Source organism: Solanum pennellii, chromosome 12, assembly GCF_001406875.1.
Source record: "Solanum pennellii chromosome 12, SPENNV200".
NCBI lineage: Eukaryota > Viridiplantae > Streptophyta > Magnoliopsida > Solanales > Solanaceae > Solanum > Solanum pennellii.
In genome coordinates, this window is record NC_028648.1 from 43,893,145 (window position 1) to 43,918,271 (window position 25,127).

General features: G+C 31.3%; 1 pseudogene; it reads left to right on the forward strand.

Annotated features, from left to right (window-relative positions):
• The first annotated feature begins 19,138 nt into the window (after positions 1-19,138).
• Positions 19,139-19,945, forward strand: LOC107006271 (annotated as a pseudogene).
• Positions 19,946-25,127: the final 5,182 nt, after the last annotated feature.

The window sequence follows — 25,127 nt, forward strand, 5'->3', positions numbered from 1 at the left end:
CAAGTCATCAATCTTGAGGATGGGATACTTATTCTTGATTGTGACCTTGTATTACAGTTTATAATCAATGCACATTCTGAGTTGGGGAGGGAATCCGAGAAAATCTTCTGGAAATTCACAGCCTACTGGAACTGACTCAAGAGTTGGGGTTTCAGAGCTAGAATTTTTAACCCAAACTAGAACATAGAGATAATCCTTAGAGATCTCTTTCTGGACTTATGGTAAGAAATGAATCGATCTATAGGCGCTAAGATAATACTTTACCATTCTAAGATTTATTCGTCTGGAAACTTAAAATGAACAATCCTAGCTTTACAATTGACCGATAAATAACAAGATTTTAACCAATCCATGCCTAGAATGAAATCAAAGTCTACAATTTCTAACTCTACAAGATCTGCTGAGGTGACTTTATGAGAGACTGTGACAGGGCAATTTCGGTATACCCTTTTAGCTAAATTTGGGTCACCGACTAAAGTAGAGACTGAGAAGGTTTTGAGAGAGTTTCTAGACTAACACTGAATGTCACTGCTATGTAAGGAGTTACAAAAGAAAGAGTAGCCCCCAGATCTCACAATGATTAAACATCAAAGTCAAAGACTCATAACGTACCACTGACTACCTCACGAGAACCTTCCTGATCCTGGTGATCCTGAAGAGCATAAAACTTGTTCTGGCGATTACCGCCACCTATACCAGATGAGTTACCCTGCTGAGTCGGGTGACTTGTTGGTGCTAATGAAGTTGTAGACTGAACGCTACCATTACCACCTCTTTGAACCTGTCTAGAAGGACAATCCCTAAAGTTGTGACCATACTGACCGCACCCAAAACATCCTTCTTTTTCTATGAGACACTCGCCCGGATGGTTCTTACCACATCTAGGACAAGTGGGGTAAGTCTAAGTTCCTGAAACACTTTTGTGAGACTTAGATCATGGCGCTCTAACCTTATGGTCGTACCTGTTCTTGGAGTATGGAACACTAACGACGAAGGGCTGGAGCAGAATAATTGTGCTGATTCTATGAGCAATTTTCACCACCCGATTTCTACTAAGAATAGTCATAGTTCCCATTCCTAGCCTTATTACTCTCCTTTTCCTATTCCCTAACCTTATCAGCCTCAATCTGCTGAGCAGAGTCATAAGCCTAAAGATGTTCATATCTCCCAGTAACACTAAAAGAAAAATTCATGAAAAGTTGTAAATATTTCAGTATCAAATGATTTTGAAGAAAATATCAAAACTCAAGAACATGAAAGTGTGATTATAATAGTCGTAGTGGGAGAATATAATGAAGATTGATTTGTTTTGTATGCCTTAGAGAACTTTTATGATAGAGCTCCTGGAAAAAAGTACACTCTTGGAGGGTTTCATGATAAAGTTTGTCAAGATCTAGTAAAAAATCAGTTTGTTAAGACGAAGCACTACTACACAAAGTTGCATGAGAAAATAGCTTGGTAAATTTTCTTTCGATAATAAATAAATGAATGCATGTGAAAGTAGTAAATGCATAGTTAAGAGCCTAAGTGGGAGATTATTAGAGTATATACTATTAATAATGTGTTTGTACATAATACTCTAACAACTTTTAAGATTAAATATCTAAGTGGGAGATTGTTAGGGTATATACTATTAACCATGTATTTAGATATATTACATTATAACAATTGTGATGGTTAAAAGTCTAAGTGGGAGATTGTTTAAATGTATACTATTAACCATATGTTAAGAAATCATATATATTAGAGAATAAATATATACTCAATTTTAATAGATCATGTATTCATTTATGGTGTCTATTCATTTATATAGTAGATGATTTGGTGTGTAATGTTTTAGCTTATACACAGAGGATTAAATCATCGATTATTACAAGTATAAGTGTTTTGTTCTCAATCTATAATGGAAATTTAACATGTCAACAGGTACAATTGTAGCACAAGATTATATGTAATCTATCCTGATTATGGGAATGATATAGTACAATTGTACCACAAGATTATATGTAATCTATCCTGATTATGGGAATGATATAGTTCCAACTTCTTGTGCTAGTAAATTTTGTATGTATTGAACGGGACCAAGTAGATATAGTTGTTTTAGACTAACTGGCAAAACATATTCACTAAACTATTAAATATACTTATATTCTTAATGCTGATATAACTATTATGATTTGTATACATTAATTATCGTTCTGCTTTATTAAAAAGTGAGATTCTGAGATGGGTCAATATGCGTGATAAGTTGGATGATAATAATATATATTGGTGAAATAAAATGTTAGTTGATGGAATCCATGTCTGATTATAGAGAATGATTGATAAGTCATTTTGAGAAACTTATAAGTTTTCATCGTGTAAAATCCTGCTAGTATTTATGAATCCAACACATGAAATAAGTTCAGTAGTGCTCTAAAGGAAATTAATCATTAAATTTAATTCGTCAGTAATTTAATTTATTGATTAGTATCTGAAATCTTAGCATGGGGAATTACGAAATAGAGAAGTGTAATTACGAATTTCTAGTGGAATGATTTGAAATTTATTATGGTAAGAATAATTCAAAATGATTATTGGAATTAATTCCATAATAGGAAGCCTCGATAATTAATTATGTGGTCCCTATATTGTCCATTTTAAACTAGAACTCATAATCCTATTTCTATAGAAAAAGGAATAATAATATGGATTTTTCTAGTCTTCTAAAAAACTAGATTTTCAAGTCCTTTTTGGATTAGGAAGAAATCTCTATATATAGGAATTCTCCTAACCTTGAAAAAGGATTAGTTTTCTATTCGATATTTGCCCACCCAAGTATTAGGAGAGTTTGGATGTGACTTGGAATAACAGTAGAAGACAATAACTATTGTTTATGTTGTAGATTCACTTGAAGGTCTGTCTATCTTGTAGATTCGCTCGAAGGTATTTGTTCAAAAAGTAGTTATCGGATTAAATTTCAGTATGCTTATGTGTTCTAGAATAATATATGTTTTAACATAAACAATACCGGTTATCTATTATTCAAGTAAGCAGTAAAGATCCTAATATACTTTTGTTGTGCATATATGTTTTCTAATACATAGATGTGTTTTGTATCATTTTTTATATGTATCTAAAACATGTAAAACTATGGGGACACTAATATGTATGATAAACAAAAATTATATATGATCCGTTGAACAAGTTATAATAATGTATCTTGAAGTGTAAATTTATTTGGAAATATACAATTAATAATAAATAATAAATATATTTAGTACGATTGTAGCTATGTATTAGTGTATTATGTAGTTCCAATGGAATCAATGCCGGACAAAAATGATTGATCAGTTCTGAAATTTGTTTTGAAAGAACTTGTCTTGCGACCAAGATACAAAATAATGCTCAATAGATAATGTAAAAACAGCAGAAGAAAGATTCAGATTAAAATCTAACATCAAACAGAAAGTATTGTGTGCAATAATGACAACTAGGCCTCAATAGAAGAATTTGTACTATCTTCGCAAAAGAAGAATCTAGATCAATACGTTTTTGGAGTACTTTGTTTTTTCGGATCTAATAATTATCAAATTATAACATTTCTTTCCGTTGTTACAAATTTTTACATTAAAAAGTACTTTTAGCTTACTAATTCCTGATTCAATAAATTGAAATGTTACGCTTATTTTTCAATTCTTCCTATTTTTTTCTATTGTTAATTTATAATAATGTGAATTTGTGTATTATTTTGTGTTCGATACAAAGTTATTTTTAAAATATACATTGTATTGGTTAAGTAATTAATGTTTCTGCAACAATTAGTAAGTACTGAAAATACTATTATATTGCATTAATATGTTTAACATAATGAATCTAATACTTAATTCTTTGAAAAATTTTGTATCGGATGATATAGTATCAAGTGTTGTGATATGTATCAGATAAGAGTTGTGATGTGTATTTGTCATGACCCGGATTCTTAAATTCGACTCGCAACCGGCATCGTTGACCTCTTAGAGGTCGCAGACAAGTCTCATTTTGCATTCATCACATTCATATGGTTAATTTTAGCGGAAAATTAAAAACTTTTAAACGTTATACATAGACTTCATATAGTTATTTCATAAATTCATCCTATACTAAACTCAATATAAGTGTAACAACCATCAATCATAAGAATCAATTCGAAACAGAATAAGAATATATCATTGATACGTTTGCCAGACACGAGCTTATTACAAAAGCTTCAAAATGAAAGTACGAAATAAAAGCTAGGGACAACATCCACTAGCTTTTTCTAAAACTAAGGCTAGACTAAAACTGTAGCATCCTCGAAATCAAGAGGACCTACCAAATGGTCTGGAGAAACACTGATGTCCAAACCGTTGCAGGAGTCGTCAATTTGTCCCTTAACCCACATCTATAAAATAATAAATAGTAGGGGTTAGTACACCACTTGTACTAATTATAGGTGTATGCACACATACACATAATGCTATGCATGATCAAAGAACGCTCTTCCTAAACAACATGTTATTTCTGGAAAGCCTAGTCACTAGACTTTCCTAAATCGTTAGTTGTGAATTGTGGTATGAATATTTTAATGCATTCAAAGCACACAACTCATTTTCTATATGATTACAAAACACTAGTATCATCAACATAATTTTAAAACAACTCGATCTAAGATTTGAGATTTTTTATCCTCTTAGGACGAGAGCTCCTCTTTGTACACTTAGATTATTTTTTAGTCTTTTTCTTCTTCTTGATGTGTAGTTCAATAATTATTTTGGTCCTATGTTTTACTTACAAGTGCAATGATTCATTATAATCTCATACACACAATGAATCAATGTAAGTAATCCAAGGACTAGGGAATGAAATATCTACCTTATAGTGAGTCATTCTTTACACTTTATATTCATTACCTTTCATATGCAATTCTCTTTTGATCATGCCATTGATTTCATTACTATCATGTTTTATTTATTATACATTTCATATACACAAGGCTTTGGAATCGTTGATGTAGCATTAAGACATCTCAAGTGAGGGCCCAACATATGGAACCTCAACCTGAGGGCCTTCATTAGCAAACACAAAGTCTACTTCATTCGTCCATTCGTACTTCACATTATTCATTTCATTCATTTGTAGGCTGATGTAAACACCAAATATACCTAGGATGAAGTTTAAGACTCTCATTGGGATCATGAAGTGCAATGACCAAGAATGACCTAATGTCATTACTTGAATCTCATTTCACTTCGTGATTGTTTTGCAAAAACACCTTTCGGCTTGTTCATTTCATTATCATCCATACTTTGAGGCTGGACTCATTCTTCCTTTGTGAACTTTAACCTTAACCGACATAGATCACGTTAGCATCATGAAATCCAGTGTCTGCCCCACACTGAAAAGAGGTGGAATCACCAGTCAAAGTGACCCGAATATGCTAATGTGTATAAGGAGTTGAACCCTGGTAGATCCCTATATTGGCAGTATAGGTTCAAAGACTAGGAGATATAAGGAGACCCATACCCGGAATGCCAGACAGTATCATCTCATGAGAGTTACGTGAACCTCCGCCCTTCACAAAAGAAGGCATCACCGCTCATAGCCAGCCTATCGATGCTCAGTATTAAGTTCTATTACATTCAACTCATACGTCATGGAAGCTGACTTCTATTATGAGGATATCATATCGCAATAAATGATTTCTCATCTCATCATTAGTATTTAGTATACACTAATCTCAATAGTATCGTTAGAGTGTTCATAGAGACTTGTCTCTTATTTAGCTTTACACTCTCATAGGTGAGTATGTTTTTGTAACATTTACTTAGGATCATTTGAGATTGCTCTCATCTTTCTCATTAGACTCTTATCATGTTGTCACCACATTCATTAGCTTTAGCATATTTGCTCTTCATAATTACTCACCCCTTTTTACGTGAATGTTTATTTCTACTTTATCTCTTAGTGTTGACTCAAGCATTATGGAGGCTCAATTCTATATTTAGATTTAGTTAATCTATTGATGACTGGTCATCCTTACTTTATATTGATGAAATGTGAATTTTCCATATATATCATCCTTTGGTGTTAATGAGACTAGCTCACAGATTCTAACACCTTCATACGTGAGTATTCTTTTAACATAGTAGCTTAGTTGGAAGTGAGACTTGTCTCAATTCCTTTAACACACCATTCTTGTCACTTACTTAATTTATATCCCTTTAATTATGTTATAATTCAAGTTACTTACTTACTTTAGTATAGTAGATTCATATCATCGTTTATGGACGATGAGCACTTCATTCAATGAGTTTCATGAGTTCATATGTCATTTTTGTAGAGCATGTTGGGAGTTTTCCCAATGAATGACATGCCCTTAGTTATGGATTAAATGAATTACTTTAGATGTGCTTATTCATTTCACATTCCAACATTTTAGTCATATAAGATAGTATAGGGTATGTTGGGACTTGTCCTATTGATTGACATACCCTTAGTATGGATTCATTTTGTTCTGTTGGTCATGCTTAATTTGACATTGAATTATATTGGGCACGTAATATTGGTGTAAATTTAGTATTGGCCTAGAAATTTTGGAAATAACTTCATAGCTAGTTTATTGGCACAAGCCCAACATTCATTCAAATATAGTTTCATGAGATTCTCATTAGCCAATTTTTCCATCATTATTTAGAAGCAATAATGTAAGCCAATTCCATTCAACTTTTGGTCAAGACATTTTGTTAGACATTTTACTGGCATAACCCAAACATTAATTCAACTTATGATTTCATGGAGATCTATTTAGCCAACCTTATAACATAGCTTTAGGCATAACACTTTTGAAATATTGAGCAGAATCATATTAGTATTTGATGAATATATCATATTTATAACGTTATATTAACATAAAGTATGCACAACAGACCGTAACATCTTCATACATAACATCTTCGTACATATCTTTAACATAGTATCACTCTTTTAATTCACATAATAACACTTAGCATCAAACGAGTCCAATTAACAGGTTCATTCAATTATTATTTAATAAAAAACCATACAAATTAATATCAGCCATCAGCACATATCAACAACATAATTTTTAACCTATTCAACATTGAAATCGTAACAAGGATACTAGGGAAAGGAGTTCGACAAGAACGACGGGAAACAACCCTAGTTTTCAAGATCTTTGAATCATTCGAATGAAAGTTCTCTTGGAGAAAGAAGTCCAGGAGAGAAACCCAAACCTTATGTAGAACTTAATCTACGAAGACCACCTTGAACGAAACCTTGAAGAAACCTTGAAATCTGCCTAGAGAAATCAATAAATTTTCTGCCTTTTATCTTGCGTTCGTTGCTCACTGTTTTTGCGTCCTTTTTTTCTATGACCTTGAACGTTATTTTTAGGTTTAAGAACTGATCCTAACTCATTCAACTTAGGGTTTAATAATTTAGTTACTAAATTAATTAAATAATTACTAAAATGCCCCTCCTAGATTGACTAGAAATAGGAAAACACAATACTTGGTCAAATCTGAAATTTTTCAAAAGAATTTCATTTTGCCCCTTTAAATTATTAAATTAAATATCTAATTTAATTAACTAAGGTACCTATGGTAACTATTAAAGTGCCCCTAAATCATTGGAATAAAAATTAACCCTTTTGGACCATCCTAGCTTAAGTACTGAGATGTTTCTTGAGTTATACTAGGTTAGTGTAAGAATTTCGGTTTCACCCAATTAATTTAATTAGTTAAGTGACTTAGGTTAATTACTGAAGTACCCTTAAGTCGTTATAACCATAACTAATCCTTTGAACCATCCTAGGTTATGTACTAGGTTGTTTTTTTTCTTATTTTAACCAAAATCTTAATATTGCTTTGTGATTTCCGTTTTTCCCCTTAAAATTAAATAATTAAGTTACTAAATTAATTAATTAAGTAGCCTAGGGTAATTAATAAAGTATCCTTAAGTCATTAGGATCTTAACTAACTCTTTGGATCATCCTAGGTTAGGTACTAGGTTGTCTCTTTCTTGTCTTAACCAAAATCTGAAAATTTTCTTTTTATTATCGATTTTGTCCCTTTTAAATTAATTAATTTGATAAATTATCTAATTAGGAAATCTAGGGAAATTACTAAAGTACTCCTAAGTTGTTAGGACCATAACTAACCTTTTGGACCATCCTAAGTTAGGTAATAGGTTGTCTCTTTAACTAGTACTACGTTAGTGTCAACCCGGTTTTGGTCCTAGGTTGTCGGGTGCACTAATGGATGGGTCTAATTCGTTTAGTTCTAGGTTATTTAGTTATTTAGGCCAGTAGGTTAGAGTCTAGAATTGGTAGGGAGGTTAGGCCCCACATGTAGTGGTCCCTTGTGCACGTTTTTCCTCCTAACTACCCTAACCGAATTCGGTTAGGGTGGTCCCCTCCTTTTGCAGCTTCTTCACATGTCTTGCATACGTGCTTGCACATGGGTTAGTTGCACTTTCCTAACTAACTATTATTTATGGTTCATTTGGGAATGTTTACTTATTGTCCCAAGGACCCTCATTATGTCCTTGGGCACTGCTTAATTTACACGATCATTTTAAATGATCATGTGCTGTGGTAGTAGGTTTGACACTTGGATGCCTAGTACTTTGTGTGCAAATACTAGAAAATATATGTTTTTCGCTTAGGGTATTCATTTCAGGTACATTTCTTAAACAAACTCATTAATGTTAGAAAATTGGCTAACACCCTTTAACTCAATATTTTCTAATATGCTCAATATTTTGCTTATTTGGATATTATATAAAAATTGGCTAATCCCCTTAGCCAATTTTCTATACTCTGCCCAATATTTCTCAATATTGGGCATTGCGATGTCTATGTACCCCCAATACCCATTCTTAAAGACCTACTGGGCTCTTCCTTAGACATATAATTTTTCCGGAATGTTACAGTATTGGATAAGAGACAACATATTAAAAGGTACTAAATATATTACAAATTAAGAGAATTGTAACAATTGTAAATGTATAGTATCACGTTTTGTGAGACACATCAATTTGTGATTTTGAAAACACGATAAATAATAATTGTGTATTATATGCATAATATATCTTTTGACAAATTTGTATCAGCTTATAATATACTATCAAGTGAAGTCATTTGTACCAAATTTATCAGAGGCATAATGTAATGTACTAATATATTTTGAATGATTTGTATCAAGTTTAAAAATACAATATCATGTTTTGTGACACATACACATTTGTTATATCGAAAATAATCGTGTATGATATACATAATAATTTTTTGAAAAATTTTGTATCCGCTAAAAACATAGTATGATCTATACTGATGTGTATTATACTCATAAGAGACAACATTTAAAATCATATTAAATATATTTAAAAAATGAAAAGTTAAATAATAATTTTCAAAATAAAAATTCTTCACATTTAGAAGTAGTATCTTCAAAAGGGATCAAATACTCAAAAATACTAATAAATGTATCTTAAAAAAAATAGATCATAGAGAACTTTCGGTGAATCGATACATAAAAATCTATTTTACAAGATCATCTCCTGCTGGTGGAGTGTAGAGACTGTTCGACCTTGTAGGATTATCATTCTCACTAACATATTTCGTCTTGGCCTTGTTAAAACCATTCTTTCATAACAATGTTGCATATCTTGTGTGAAGATAGTCATCTAAAAAATCTTTACATGGGATGTTGATTCAATCGATCAGAAATTTAAAAAGAAATGCTTCGCAATCACTTAAAAAAGAAGAAGATACATTAGAGAAACATATCAAATGTGTTAAGAGAAACATATCAAATGTGTAAGTAGAGAAAAATTAATTCAATAGTTACAGACTGTCGCTTTCTTGTTGCATAATATCTTGAACAAATTTCACCTCAACCGAATGTTGTGCATCCAATAGTTCAACAATGGAAGATAGAATTTTTTTAAAAAATAATACTAAAATACATGATTTAAAATAGATACCCTGAATAGTGTAGGTTGAGATACGACATACAACCTTTCTACCTCTTTTTTCGTTGTTTTTCAACCTTTTTTCCGATGATGTAGGTACTTTCTTTTTTGCTTTTGCCTTCTCTGAACTTTGATTTGTAACCTTTTAGATCTGTTTTTTTTTGTCCATTAAATTATCAGAATCAAATATTCGATTAATATTAGGTGTAACTATTTGGGCAATTTCAATACTAAATGAAGGAGCATTCATATGTATTAGACAATCTGATGAAACAGGCAAAAAGGAAGAAGAAAATTGAAGAAGATGAAAGTACCTACTGATTCGAAATTAGTAGATTGGAGAGAAAAATCTCTTGAAATTCAATTTTTTGTTAATGTGATAACTGATTTGATTCTGTGAGTGAAAAGGAGTAAATATAGGAGTTAGAAACGTGATTCTGGAGTGGAAATGAAATAATGTATCTGACAGTTGGGTCTTAAGGGAAAAGAAGGATTTTCGTATTATATTAAAATGGTTGGGAATATTGAGAATATTGTAACTAACGATGTATACTTTGATAATTTTTCCTTTAAAGTAAGAAAATACTCATATAAATTGAGATAAAAATAACATATTTAGCGCGTAGAATCAGTCAAGGAATTCTCAGATTTGTCCTTCCACTTCAATTTCCTCTGTCAATATTCAGCCCCTTTCTCTGTTTTAACTATGTCTTGCTTTCCTTTTAATTATGCTTTATGTTTGTATTTAAAAATTACAAAAAAAATAGTATAAATCATAATAACAATATAAAATATTTAAAGAAATGTATTAATAATTTTGTTTACACGTGCTCACATAAATTGATAAATGGACATTGATATATATTATTTAAAAGTTATATAAAATATACTATCAATTAAAATAATTCAAAGTTCAAAATATTTAAATTGAGATAAACAAGCAACATATACTGAACCTGTATTGATATGGACTATTGAATCTTGTATAAATACATGACACAAATTGAACAAGTATATGATATGTTTAAAATAATATCAAATAAACAATTTTACTATGTCACAACAGATTCTCCGTACTCCACTCATTGAAAAGTTTAGCCGTGATATTAAAGAATATTTTAACAAAAGTTTGGTATACTTCCTTCGTCTGATAATATTTGTTCATTATACTAAAAAAACATCTAACAATATTTGTCCAACTTATAAAATGTTATAATACAAAAATATATCGTTTAACTTGACCTCATTTCATATTTACACCCTCCAACTTTGAGTGTGCACAAGTATACACTTAAACTTGTATAAATTTGGACAAGTAGACACATGAATCTTATGTAACATAATACAATCGAACATCACGTCGGACATAAATTGTCATATAGGATGTCATGTAGGACGTGTGTGTGCATTTGTTCAATTTTACACAAGTTTGTGTGTATACTTGTGCATACTTAAAGTTTGAGGGCATAAATGTAAAATAAAGAAAATTTAAAGGGCATATTTATGTATTATTCCTTGTGAAATCAATGGATAATTTAACACATATTTCTTAATTTACCCTTATCATTAATTATAGTCATTTCCCTATTTCATATTTCAAGACATTATATCTATTATATTCCAAAGGTGATATAGTAAAATTATTATTCTATCTGTAATTTCTTAAAGGTGTTTCAAGTAGACTAATATTATTGGATAAAGGAGGCAAATCCAAAATAATGGACCCAACTGATTTTGATCATGACATCAAATAATGAACTTACGCGGAAATTATGTATTTTAAACTTTAAAATTTTATTTAATCTAATTTTCAATGTACCAACAACAAAAACTGACACAACATTCATGGAATAGTCAATAAAACTTTGGATTTGATTTTTAAAAAATAAGTGATTATTAATCAGATGTGTATGAATTGTTCATGGCTTCCCATGATCTCAAGACAAAAGTGGAATAGCATTATGCAAAAAATGAGAAAATCAAGATGAGCATCAAAATTATCAAATCACCTTCTACGTTATGTTATATAGACTCCTAATACCTCCATTCTAAACACACAAGAAAAAGAAAAACAAACTAATATCTAGCCTTAGAATCCAATTCTTCTCAATGGGAAGCCAAATGAAGAAGCAATTTGGTGCTTTGGCATTTTTCTTGATTGCCAAATGCACTATGTCATACTCACCTTATTATTATGAATCAACATATTCAACATACAACAAAGCACCAACCACAATTGCTAAAGGTGAACGCTACAAGGTACCCTCAATGCCTGAAAATGAATATAAGACGTTGACATTTTTATCAAAGAATGATTACGACAAAAAGACATTAGTTTCAGAAAATAATGAAAAGAAAGTACCTTCGGTTGCTTAATAGGAAGACAAGATACCCTCAGTGCCTAAATCTGAATACAACATGTCGTCTTTTCCCAAAAACGAATATTTCAATAAGCCATCAATTCCAAAAGATAGTTACAAGAAGGTGACATATGTTCCTAGAAGGTGTCATAAGTTCCTGAGGCAAAATACAAGGGATTATTTTTGCCAAAATTTGACTACATTAAGAAGCCATCCGTTACGAAAGAAAACTATGAAAGGTTTCATATGTTCCAAAGGTTCCTCGAAGCTCTAATATAGGCTCTGGACAACAAATGGATAGTAAAAAAAATAAGAATTTTGGTGAATTTAGTGGCGAATAAGGAAATTTAATTGAATTTAGAAATGATTTATCTAAATACCAAATTGTTAAACCAAACATATAATTAAATATGTTTATATATTAGAAATATAATAACTTCCAATATATTGTTATTCTTGGTATTGTAAAGTATGTATTGTTATTAACCTGTACTTATAAGGTTAGCAAACCAGAAATAGATATAAGATGAATTAGACAGAAAACAAAAAAATTCTAGTCCACAAAAATTATTGTGTCTCCTTAAGAAATTTAATCCCCTCAGTGTACCTGAGATTGTTGATTAATTTCTCCCAAGATAAAATGGATTAATCTTGTTAAAGGAATAACGGTACCTCAAATTTCTTTAACTTCAGCAAACTTAAAAAGATCAACAAGTCACAGAGACTCAGTCTATCGACACATTGATTTTAACAGAAAATATATGCAGATAGGGCTGGGCGTTCTGTCGGTTCATAAATATCGATTCATTTTTTCAGTTTTCAATTTTGCCAAATGTGAAACCAAATCAAACTGAAATAAATTTGATTTGGTTCGGTTATTATAATTTTGATTTGGTTTGGTTTCCGTTTAACCAAATTTGATACAAATTTAGAAGGACTCAAACAACTATAAATGAAAAACTCTAAATACCTACAAAGAGCAGAACTTCTAAACATATTTTCCATTTTTGACTTAGGGGGTTATTATACAACTTTGCCACAACTTTAAGTATTTAATCAAGGATTGGTTCAAGCTAAGCACAGATAGACTCAATACTATCTTAGACGACACAATCGTGAAGTCTTAATGGTTCATCCACTAATCCATGAGAGCTACATTAGTCCATTTGAAATTAGACAAGTTAAACAAGGCTACACACGCATTAAATATGACATCTACTATTAACTGCAAAAACGATAAAATTTTTGATTGAGGTTTACTTATAACTTTAACATCTAATAACAGTCAGAGATGAAGTTTTTGAAGGCAACAAAATCAAATGCGGTTGAAAATATTGGCAACCACAATTTCTGAAATGTTTGCACTTGTACGCCCTTGTCATTGACCACCAAATACCTGTATAAAATGATGAGAAGTTTTCATCAGGACATAAACAAGTCTTTTATTTACCTTTTTCACCATAGAAGGGAATGGGGGTAATGGAACTTACTCCGGCGACGACTGGCAACTGATGAGAGTTGAGAGTTGAGAGATGAGTGACGAGTCGAGTCGGCATCGGCAACCAGCGTTTCTGTAATATGCATTACTTAGAGAGGCGACTCGGTGTCGGTGTCGATGTATGTAAATATGTAATGTTATCAATTTAGGGATTTATCATCAATTGATAGGAAATTAGAAATTTGGCCGACAGGGAATGAGTAATTGGGCTAGAAATTTTGGTAGTTGGGCTGAGACTTAGGAATTTGGGTAGTTGCGTTGAGAATAATAGTTTGTGGGCTACTGAGATAGGCCGACTGGGAATAGGTAACATTTATAAATATACACAAATTTGGTTTTTCGATTAACCAAATTTTTAAATCTAAAAACCAAAAACCAAACCGGAAGACTCAAATATTAAAATTCAACGTTGAAACCGAACGAAAAACCAAAATAAAAATTTTAAAAAAATGATTCGGTCGATTTTTCGGTTTTAACCATATTATGCCCAGCCCTATAAGCAGAGGAGGAAAAAATTTTCATTGTTTGAAAAAATGAAAAATGACTTCCTTTTATAGCCATTTTCAGAAAGCAACGTGTCTATTCAGAGAAATCTTTTCAAACTTTGTTTATTCAAATAGTTGTATGTTTTAAAAAAAATAACAACTTTTTGAATAATGTATCTGTTGGAAATGTAATAGCTTTTCGAAAAGAATAACGACTTTCCAAAACGTTATCGTTACAAGTGAATTAATTCTATTAATTAACTAACGTCCTGAATTAATTTATGAGAGATAAGATTAACGAGGTTTATTTGATTAAAAAAATCAATTGAATAAATTTTGTTCAAAAAATTTATCAATCAATCACATCAATTGCCAAATTCGAAGTCGAAGTCGAAACCGAGACCGAGCAATGACGACGGCGTGAGGGGGCACCGTCTTCTTTGCTCTTTAAGAAGTAAAGGAAGTGTTTCCCAATATAAGGATGACAATTTCTCTTTCTTTTGACGATATGGGAGAAATGACTTTTCATTTGCACTTTGCAAATGACTTTTCATTTTCCCTCACAATTGGTTCCCTCGCTTTCCAACTTTTCATATTCTTTTTTTTCCTTTTCTCACTCACACTTTGCTAAACCCAACAATCCCCACATGAATGGGGAATGACTATTGTTAAAACATATGCATGAAAAACTTGTGTCTTGTAAGTAAGGGTTAATAGCATCTAGATAAGTAGGTTTCCCTTTAAACTTTCTGTAGAGAACATATATCGGATATACTCTATCAATCGGTAGATTTGATATCTTTGAATTGTCGAGCTTTGATCTATACCTAGACAACATAAGTCACACAATCAACCCTTGAACTATTCTTAGTTCTCTTTTTTTTGTTCTTTTCAGCCATGAACAGATCTCGGATAGTAAGTGCTTAGAGAACTGGCCTTACCGGATTCTCCTTGAAGCGGCTTACACTTCACACTCTCATAGGTGATTTCTAAATGTGTTATCCTGTAGATACACTATTTGATATACCCTTTATCAAACTTAGCAACCATTAAAAAGTCCTTATGCCGTCATCAAAGACTTTGACTCATCATGAGAATGCACCATAAAAGAATTTTTTATAATGTTGAACCGTCATCAATAACTTTGTTTTATCTCCTTGAACCTATATCTTGGGATCTCCCATCTTCTAGGAAAATTTACCGCCACGATGACTTGTTCTCGGCCACAGTCCCATTCTTGTCGATGATTTATCAACTCCCTCTCTAGTTAGGCCTTTTGTAAGTGGATCCGACATATTAACCTTTGACTTCACATAGTCAATTGTGATAATTCCACTAGAAAGTAGTTGTCTCACAGAGTTATGTCTTCGTCCTATGTGACGAGGCTAGCCGTTATACATAACGCTTCCACCCTTCCTATTGCAGCTTGATTATCACAGTGTATGCATAGAGGGGCCAATGGTTTAGGCCAAAACAGAATATCTTCTAAAAATTTTTGGAGTCATTCAGCTTCTTCACCTGCCTTGTCTAAGGTGATGAATTTAGACTCCATTGTAGAGCGAGCTAAACATGTTTGTTTGGATGATTTCCATGATATTGTTCCTCCACCGTTAGTAAAACGTATCCACTTGTGGATTTTGTTTCAGTTTATCCAGTAATCCAATTTGCATCACTATATCTTTCAATAACTGCTGGATATTTGTTGTAATGCAAATCATAGTTTTGAGTATCATCTAAGTATCCCAAAACTCTCTTCATTGCCAACCAATGATTTAATTGGGATAACTTGTGTATCAACTCCGTTTATTGATAGCGAAAGCTATGTCTAGTTGTGTACAATTAATCACATACATCAAACTTCCAAATACACTGGCATAGTCCAATTTATACTGACTTTCACCTTTATTCTTTGCAAGATGTAGGTTCAAATCAATTGAAGTCTTTGCCCTTTTAAAATTAAAATAATTGAATTTTTCAAGTATCTTTTAAATATAATGACTTTAAGACAATGCTAGACCATTAGAAATTTTGAGAATTTTAATTCCGAATATCAAGCAACTCCTACAACTTTCATATCAAACTTACTAGCGAGCATACTCTTAGTAGCTTTTATATTGGCAATGTCCTTTCTCATTATCAGCATGTCATCCACATATAGACATACAATGACTTTCTGATTTGGAGTATCTTTAATGTAAACACATTTATCACATTCATTGATCTTAAATCCATTTGACAACATGGTTTGATCAAACTTTGCATGTCATTGCTTCGGTACTTGTTTTACTCCATAAAGTAACTTAATAAGATTGCACACTTTCTTTTCTTTACCATGAACTACAAAACCCTCAAGTTGTTCCATGTAAATTTCTTCTTCCAGCTCTCCATTTAAGAAGGTAGTTTTCACATCCATTTGGTGGATTTCAAGACCATATACTGCAGCTAGGGCATTTAACATCCGAATTGATGTAATCCTAGTCATTGGTGAGTATGTGTCAAAATAATCCAGACCTTCTTTTTGTCTAAAGCCTTTCACAACAAGTCTTACTTTATATTTGTCAATAATTCCATCATCTTTCATCTTCCTTTCAAAGATCCATTTTGAACCCAAGGGTTTGTTTCCTGGAGGAAGATCAACCAACTCCCAAGTATGATTGCTTAGGATTGATTCAATTTATCTATTGACAGCCTCCTTCCAATGTCGCTTGACAGCATTGCTTCCTTGAATGTTTGAGGCTCACTTTCAAGAAGGAATGTTACAAAATCATATCGAAATGAAGTAGTTGTCCCATGACGTTTACTACACCTTGGACTCTCTTCATTGGTTTCATTCTCTTTTGGTTCTTCTCGGGGTTGTTTAAACCCCGCACTAGATGACTCAAGTCTAGTTTTATAGGTATGTTCAAAAAATTCAGCACTATCTGATTCCATTACCGTATTGTCATGAATATCCGGATGTGCGAACTTATTAACCCAAAATCGACATGTCTTACTATTTGTAGTATATCTAACGAACACACAATCACTGTCTTAGGCCCTATTTTTACTTGGACTTTGGTTAGACACCCCCACACTTTCATATATTTCAATTTGGGTTTTCTACCTTTCCATTTCTTTTATGGAATAACAAGCGTCTTTGAGTGAGACACTCTATTGAGTATTCGATTTGCTGTATGGATAGCCTTCCCCCACAAGTTTTGTGATAAAACATAACTTATAAGTAATGCATTAACATTTCTTTTGAAGTTCGGTTTTTCCTTTCTGCAATCTCATTAGATTGAGGAGTGTATGGAACAGTAGATTGACGGATTATTCTATTTTCTAAAAATATTTCTGCAAATGGAGATTGATGTTCTCCACCTCTATCACTTTTGATCATTTTGATCTTTTCATCCAACTGATTTTTAACTACAGTTTTATATTGCCTAAATGCATATATTGCTTCATCCTTTCCATTAGCAAATAAACATAACAATATCTAGTGCAATCGTTAATAAAAGTTATGAAATATTGTTTCCCACCACGTGATGGCATTGACTTCATGTGACAAATATCAGTGTGAATTAGTTCTAACGGAATTGAATTCCTTTCAACAGATTTATAAGGATGCTTAGCATACTTAGATTCAATGCAAATTTTACATTTTGATTTACTACACTCAAATTTTGTGAACACATTTAAGTTATCAGTTTTTGCAAGGTTTTGTGAGTAACGTGTCTCAAAAGTTCATGTCATAAATATTTAGACTCAAGCAAGTAACAAGAAGCATAATCTTTATTCATATCAACTACAATTAAATTGAGTTTGAAAAGGTCATCATCACTAAGGTACCCTTTTCCTACATACATATCATTCTTACTGACTCCTACTTTATCAGAAATAAATACACCTCTGAATCCATTCTTCATCAGAACTGGAATTGAATTCTTTATCAATTCTTGAACATACGAGACCTTGTTCAAAGTCACCACCTTGACTGATGTCATCTTTAATAGGACCTTGCCAGTTCCTTCCACCTTTGCAATAGGGAGATTGTCATAAACAACTTCTCGTATGTAGGTGCTGGAATATATGATAAAATAATTTTTTGTCGGCACAAACATGGCATGAGGCACCGAAGAAGATTAACAGAATTTATTTGATTAACAAAAATCAATTAAAAAAATTTTGTCCAAAAATTTATCAATCAAATCATTTTTTCAAATCCGAAGAAGAAGCCGAGGCCGACCGAGCGACGACAAGAACGTGAGGGGACACCTTCTTCTTAGCTCTTTAATAAGTAAAGGAAATGTTTTCCAATATAAGGACAACAATTTCCCTTTCTTTTGCCGATATGGGAGAAATGACTTTTCATTTGCACTTTACAAATGACTTTTCATTTTCTCTCCAAATTGATTCCTTCAGTTTTCAAATTTTCATTTATTTTTCCTTTTCGCATTCACACTTTGCTAAACCCAACATGTATAATGTATGGTCCAATGATGTGAATTTTAAGTAACGCTCAAAGTATCAATATCATAAAATAATAACAAAAACGAACAAGAACTACATTCTTGGAAGTCAATAAAAAATTGGACTTAATTTTCAACTTACCAACAAAAATTATTCATGGGTTTCCATTATCTCAACACCTTAGTGGAACAACATTAACCAAAAAAAATAGGAAAATCTCTGATCTGTTAAGATTAGCTTAAGACCATCCAAATCTACATCATTGTTAAGCTTTATATAGACACCTAGTTTTTCTTCATTCTAAAACACAAGAAAAAGAAAATTCTAGTACTAAAATACAAATATTCTCAATGGGAAGCCAAATGAAGAAGCAATGGCCTCAATTTTCTTGTGCTTTAACAATTTCCTTGATTGCCACGTGCACTATGGCATATTCACCTTATTCTTAGAATCATCAGATTTAACATATAACAACGCACCAACTACAGTAGCTAAAAGCGAAGACTACAAGGTTCCCTCAGTGCCAAAAGAGGAATATAAGGTACCTATTTTTTCCTAGATTACTACAAGAAGCCATCAGTTTCAGAAGATAACTATAAGAAGGTGTCATCGGTTCTAGAGGTACCCTCGGTGCCTAACGAGGAATACACGGTGCCATCATTGCCAAAGAATGATTTCTACAAGAATCCATCAGTTACAAAAGATAACTATAATAAGCTGTCATCAATTTCAAAAGATAACGACTATAAGGAACCCTTAGTTCCTAAAGAGAAATACAAGATGCCTGCTTTACCAAAGAATGTATACAAAAAACCAACTGTTCCAAAAGATAATTACAAAAGGTGCCAACTGTTCCAGAGGTACCCTAAATGCTTAAACGAGAATACAAGGTGTCGTCTTTGCCAAAAAATGACTATTACAAGAAACCATCAGTTCCAAAAGATAACTACAAGATGGTGTTTTATGTTCCAAAGGTACCTTCAGTGCCTAAAAAGGAATATAAAGTGTCTTCTTTGCCTAAGAATGACTACTACAAGAAGACATCAGTTCCAGAAGACAACTATAAGAAGGTATCATCAGTTTCATCAGATAATGTCTATAAGGTGCCCTCAGTACCTAAACAAAAATACAAAGATGGTGTCTTTTCCAAAAACTAACTCTTCAAGAAACCGTCACCTTCTCCATCACCACCACCTCTATATTACAAAATTTTTTATCCCTCATGTTCATATTTCAATGAAGGTCTTCTCCGGCCCAACATATATAACCAATAGGGTTCTCATATTATTATGAGTTCAAAGGCATGGTATCAATGGCTATAACAAAAATTTAATTCTTTATTTGTTTTATTTTTCTTCTCTTTCCTACTTGGAGTTGCAACTTTTTTTTGTTATTTAAATTCTATTTTGTGTATCTAGAGATTTATGTATATTGAATACATTTTTTTTTAATTATTGAAAGTTTATATCTACACATTCACCTCTTCTTCCATTAATTGTCAATTAATTTCTCATAAATTCAATAGCAAAATAACAACCATCAATGAGGATTTGGTGATTCCGATAACAAAAGTAGAGTGGCCGACATTTCATGTTACCAAAACAAGAAGCAAAATAAAGAAAGAAAATAAAAATATTTGTAAGTTCATTATACCGTATAAAATTAGAAAAAATTACCTAAATTCATAACTTATTTTATAATATTTTCTACCATTTGAAAAATTAAAAAAATTCATACTCTCTCATATTATTGGATACATAGCTTTATATGTGATATATAATTGGTCGGATACATCACTTTTGGCGATATATCAAGATATTGAGTGATGTATCTGAAATGGAGACGTGATGTAGCGTGACTTTGACGGATGTATCCGAAATCAGAACGCGATTTATCGGGAAGCTTTGGGATGTATTCAGGTCCGCCAAATTTTTAACGTATTTGTTGCAATTAGTAGAAGAATAAAAATAAGATATTATTAGCTCTTAGCACTATGAGATTTGTATGAAATTTTCATAAAAACGCACTTCCTCTTAAATATTTTGAGCTCATTTGATTTAATACATCATTGACCTATAAATCATTTTGATCTTATAACATATTATAAAAACATTTAAGCTTTGGTGTAAATTTCTACTTCAAATATAAAAGTGTTTAACCGCGGTTAATAGGTGAATTTAATTAGCGGCAATTAAGGTAATTTTCCTAGCCTTTTAGAACAATTTTACATGGTTTGTCTAAATACCATATAGTAAACTAAACATAAAATTAAATAAATGATGTTTGAAATAATAGCTTGCAATATATTAATTGTAGCCAAATGAAGAAGCAATTGCTTCAATTTGCTTGTGCTTTGATATTTTTCTTGATTGCCACTTCTACTGTGGCATACTCACCTTATTCTTATGAATCGACAGATACATCATACAATAAAGTACCTACCAAAATGGCGAAAAGTAAAAAATTCAACATACCCTCACTGTCAAAGAATAATTTTACTATAAGAAGTCATCTGTTTTAGAAGAAAACTACGAGAAAGTATTCTCCGTTCCTGAACATGAATACAACGTATCCTCAGTGTCTAAACAGGAACATAATGTGCCACATTTGTCAAATAATGATTAATACAAAAAATCATTAATTTTAGAAGATAACTACAAGAGCCCACCTGAGCCGCCTACTCATAAAAAATGCAACTTTTTTGCGAATATGGTGGATCTTTCACAAATGATAAGGCCAAACGAATATATCTTCTCTGCAAACGCGAACAAGAAACTGGTCTGCACTAGAAACAAGCAATATTAAATACATCCAAACTCTCAAAATAAATCCTCAAAACTAATTCGAAACTTCATGTACACAAATCAATAACTATTTTTTAAAGATAGTATGATATCCCCTTTAGGTCCAAATCTGCTAAGAAAATATTTGGTTAAACTTCCATAAATTTTTATCACAAGAGGTAGTAAATGTCAGCATCCCCCAAACAGAAGCCGAAAGAAAAAAGAAATCACATAAGAAATATACAAAATCAATAAGGTGAAAAGAATATGAGAGTGACTTAAAAGTTGGTCAAACCTATATTTATATCATTTTTAGATTTCGGAAGTATTATCAAGGTAATAATAACTTAAATAAGTTTAAAATGACTTTAAAAAAGAGCTAAAACCAAAAGTAGGTTGCCCGTGCTTTTTAAATATATGTTCTTAATTAATTGTTCTTTCAAATTAGTATAATTTAATTTAATTAATTATGAAGAAAACTAAAAGCAATAGATTTCTATATATATCAAGAAATGCACGTTTAACAAAAAATGTTAATATTATAATTATAATGTCATAAAATTATTATAACATTGACTTAAAGATAATCTTTATCAAGTCTAACCTAAAAATTTATTGACTTGCAATGTGAAATATAAACTCAATACTACTAAAACAAATGAAACTAAAAATATAACATAAGTTTTAAATTTAAAAAAAAATAACACAGTATTGTTATGTCAAATTTCAACATAACATACATAAATATGAGTTTTTTAGAAAAGGAAAATATTAATTTATAATTTTATTCAATAATGAATTCTACTTTTAAAAATTAGAATACTCACAAAATGCAAATAAAAAATACATAATATGAAAAATTGAATAGAATAACATGAAAAAGTGAGAAGGAAAAGAAATATAAAAAAATAGAAAATATTATGATAATAAAAATAAAATAATAGAAATAAAAAAATATGTAAAAATAAAAAATCGAAATATAAACAAAAGGAAGAAAAGAATTTAAATTTTTTTATATAATTACATGGTGTAATTACACATGATTCCTAACCCTCACATAGGAATTGAGGAATGTAATTACTACCCTTCAATTACACTCAATTTGTCCCTTTTCAAGTAATCACTTGGTCTAGCAAACATGTATAAAACTGTGTAATTACAATCAATTACACCAACTGTTAATTACATATGACTTTTCAAACAAGTCTTTAGGGTCTATTTGTAAAGCCACATTGGTAATTGGATATGATGCAACCATGTCTGACATGTTTGGTCGATCATGTAATTACTTGGCCAACATGTAACTTGGTGTATTTTTCAGGAGGTAATTACACTCTTCAATTTATAGGGGTGTGTTGTGAATTGTAGTTAAAATGCATAATGTAATTACAAGTTAATTACTTTTTAATTTCTTTCTTTTATTTCTATTATTAGTTTTAACTTTAATTATTCTAATGTTTTCTATAAAATATTTTTGTAATATATATATATATATATATATATATATGTATGTATATATATATATATATATATGTATATATATATATATATATATATATGTATGTATATATAAATAAAGTTGAATATATATTCGCTTATGTTGCTGTCGTCTTCGTTCTCAAAGAGGCCTTAGACTAGCCCTTAGCAGACATAATCACATATCATAGGTTGAGAAAATGCAAAAAATTTAAAACTTTTACGTAGTGAAGTATACTTAGACTTTTCATTTATCATATATGAAGTTTACATAGACTCCTCGCTTATGAATTGTACATATACTTCTCATTTATACAATATAAGCCAATTCATAAAGTTGTCTAATAGTAGTCTAACATATAACCATCTAATAGAGAATTACAAAGTTTAGGCATAGACCTTACAGTAGTATAATACGCCACATATAGGCTTACAACTGAGTCTCAACAGAAGGAAAAAACAAGTGTCTTTAGGCATAGACAATACTAATGAAGATAGAAAATGACATCATCCTTGAACTTTGAGGATTCACCAACAACATGGGATAGATATCCAAGTCTTCCTTATAATTGGCCTCGAAAGCTTTACAATGCCCTGAACTTACATATTTGTAGAATTATAAAGAATATGAGTTAGTACAAACCACATGTACTAAGTCTGGAAACATATGCAAGTAAAACTATCAAAATCATGTTTAAAGGGACATTTTGTTCATGCTATAAGTCACTTTTAAAGCCTTTTATGCACATGTAAGAGCATATACAAGTCAATGATCATAAGATCATGCTTAAAGGGACATTATGTTACAAGCAATGTCTATATTTCATATAACATCATATCATGCATATTCATCATCGTATATATAACAATTTAGACCCATATCATGTTCATTAATGAAGTCAACATTATATAAGATCATCATCATGTGAAGTCAACATTTGAACTTCGCTCATAATATAAGCACATAAGAACACCCTCTTAGGACTCCCTTCAAGGTCAACTTGTGCAATGAATAGGTAAAGTCCCATACCCTTAGCTACACTAAGTAGAATCCCTTAAGTCACCCTAGTTAAAGTTAATCTTTATTACTTCATTCATTTATTTTACTTTCGGGAACAATCACCTTAACCGACATTAGACCATGTGACCTAAACATGAAATCCGGTGTCATAAAACCCTACACTGAAAGAAAGTGCTCTATTTGCGAAGGTAGAACCAAAACATGAACATAGCATTCTAGGTGGATCCACTAACTAGTTTTCCTTTGGGGGCAACATAGTTAAGGAACTAGGAGATATGTATTGGAAACCCAATTTATGCGCAATAAAATTTATGTCCCCATAATGAGAATTATTGCGAACCTACCTTCCCTCATTGGGAAGGGACACCTCTCATATATAGTTCGCTTGGTTCTAAGTTAAAGACTCTTTTTGAAATGTATTTAAGCTTTTATTAATCATCAAATCTTAATATAGGACATAGGAGACTAACCCATTGTATTATCATGTCATTAGATCTTTAGGTATTGCATGAGAACTTCCTTTCATTATAACCCATAATTTAGTGATATCATCACATCATAGTCATATCATAATAAGTCACACAAGACAATCACATTCAACCTTGCATGATCATACCTTAATCAAGATCTCACAATGCAACATATCCATATCATGCCATCATATTCATCATATTATCATCTTCCTATTATATTCACATAATCACACTTCAATTGAACATCATCGTCAAGAATAAACCATTATTGTGGAAGTAGAGAACATATAGTCATAGAAAGTCATGCCAATAGCTTCCAAAACGTCCTTCAATATCTTACCCTCTGTTCCAATATATTCATCCATCAATTAACTCTTCATCATCATATAATAGTGAATTGAAAAATTAAATATTCAATTCCAACAACACTAATCATCTACAAGTCCAATTTATAGCTAGGGTTAGGGAAAAGGGTTCATACATGGATTGTTTCACAGAACAAGGTCAATGACTAAGAATTACAACAATTAACCAATAACCAATAATAACATATCAATATAAACCAAATTGATTTTACCTTATATCA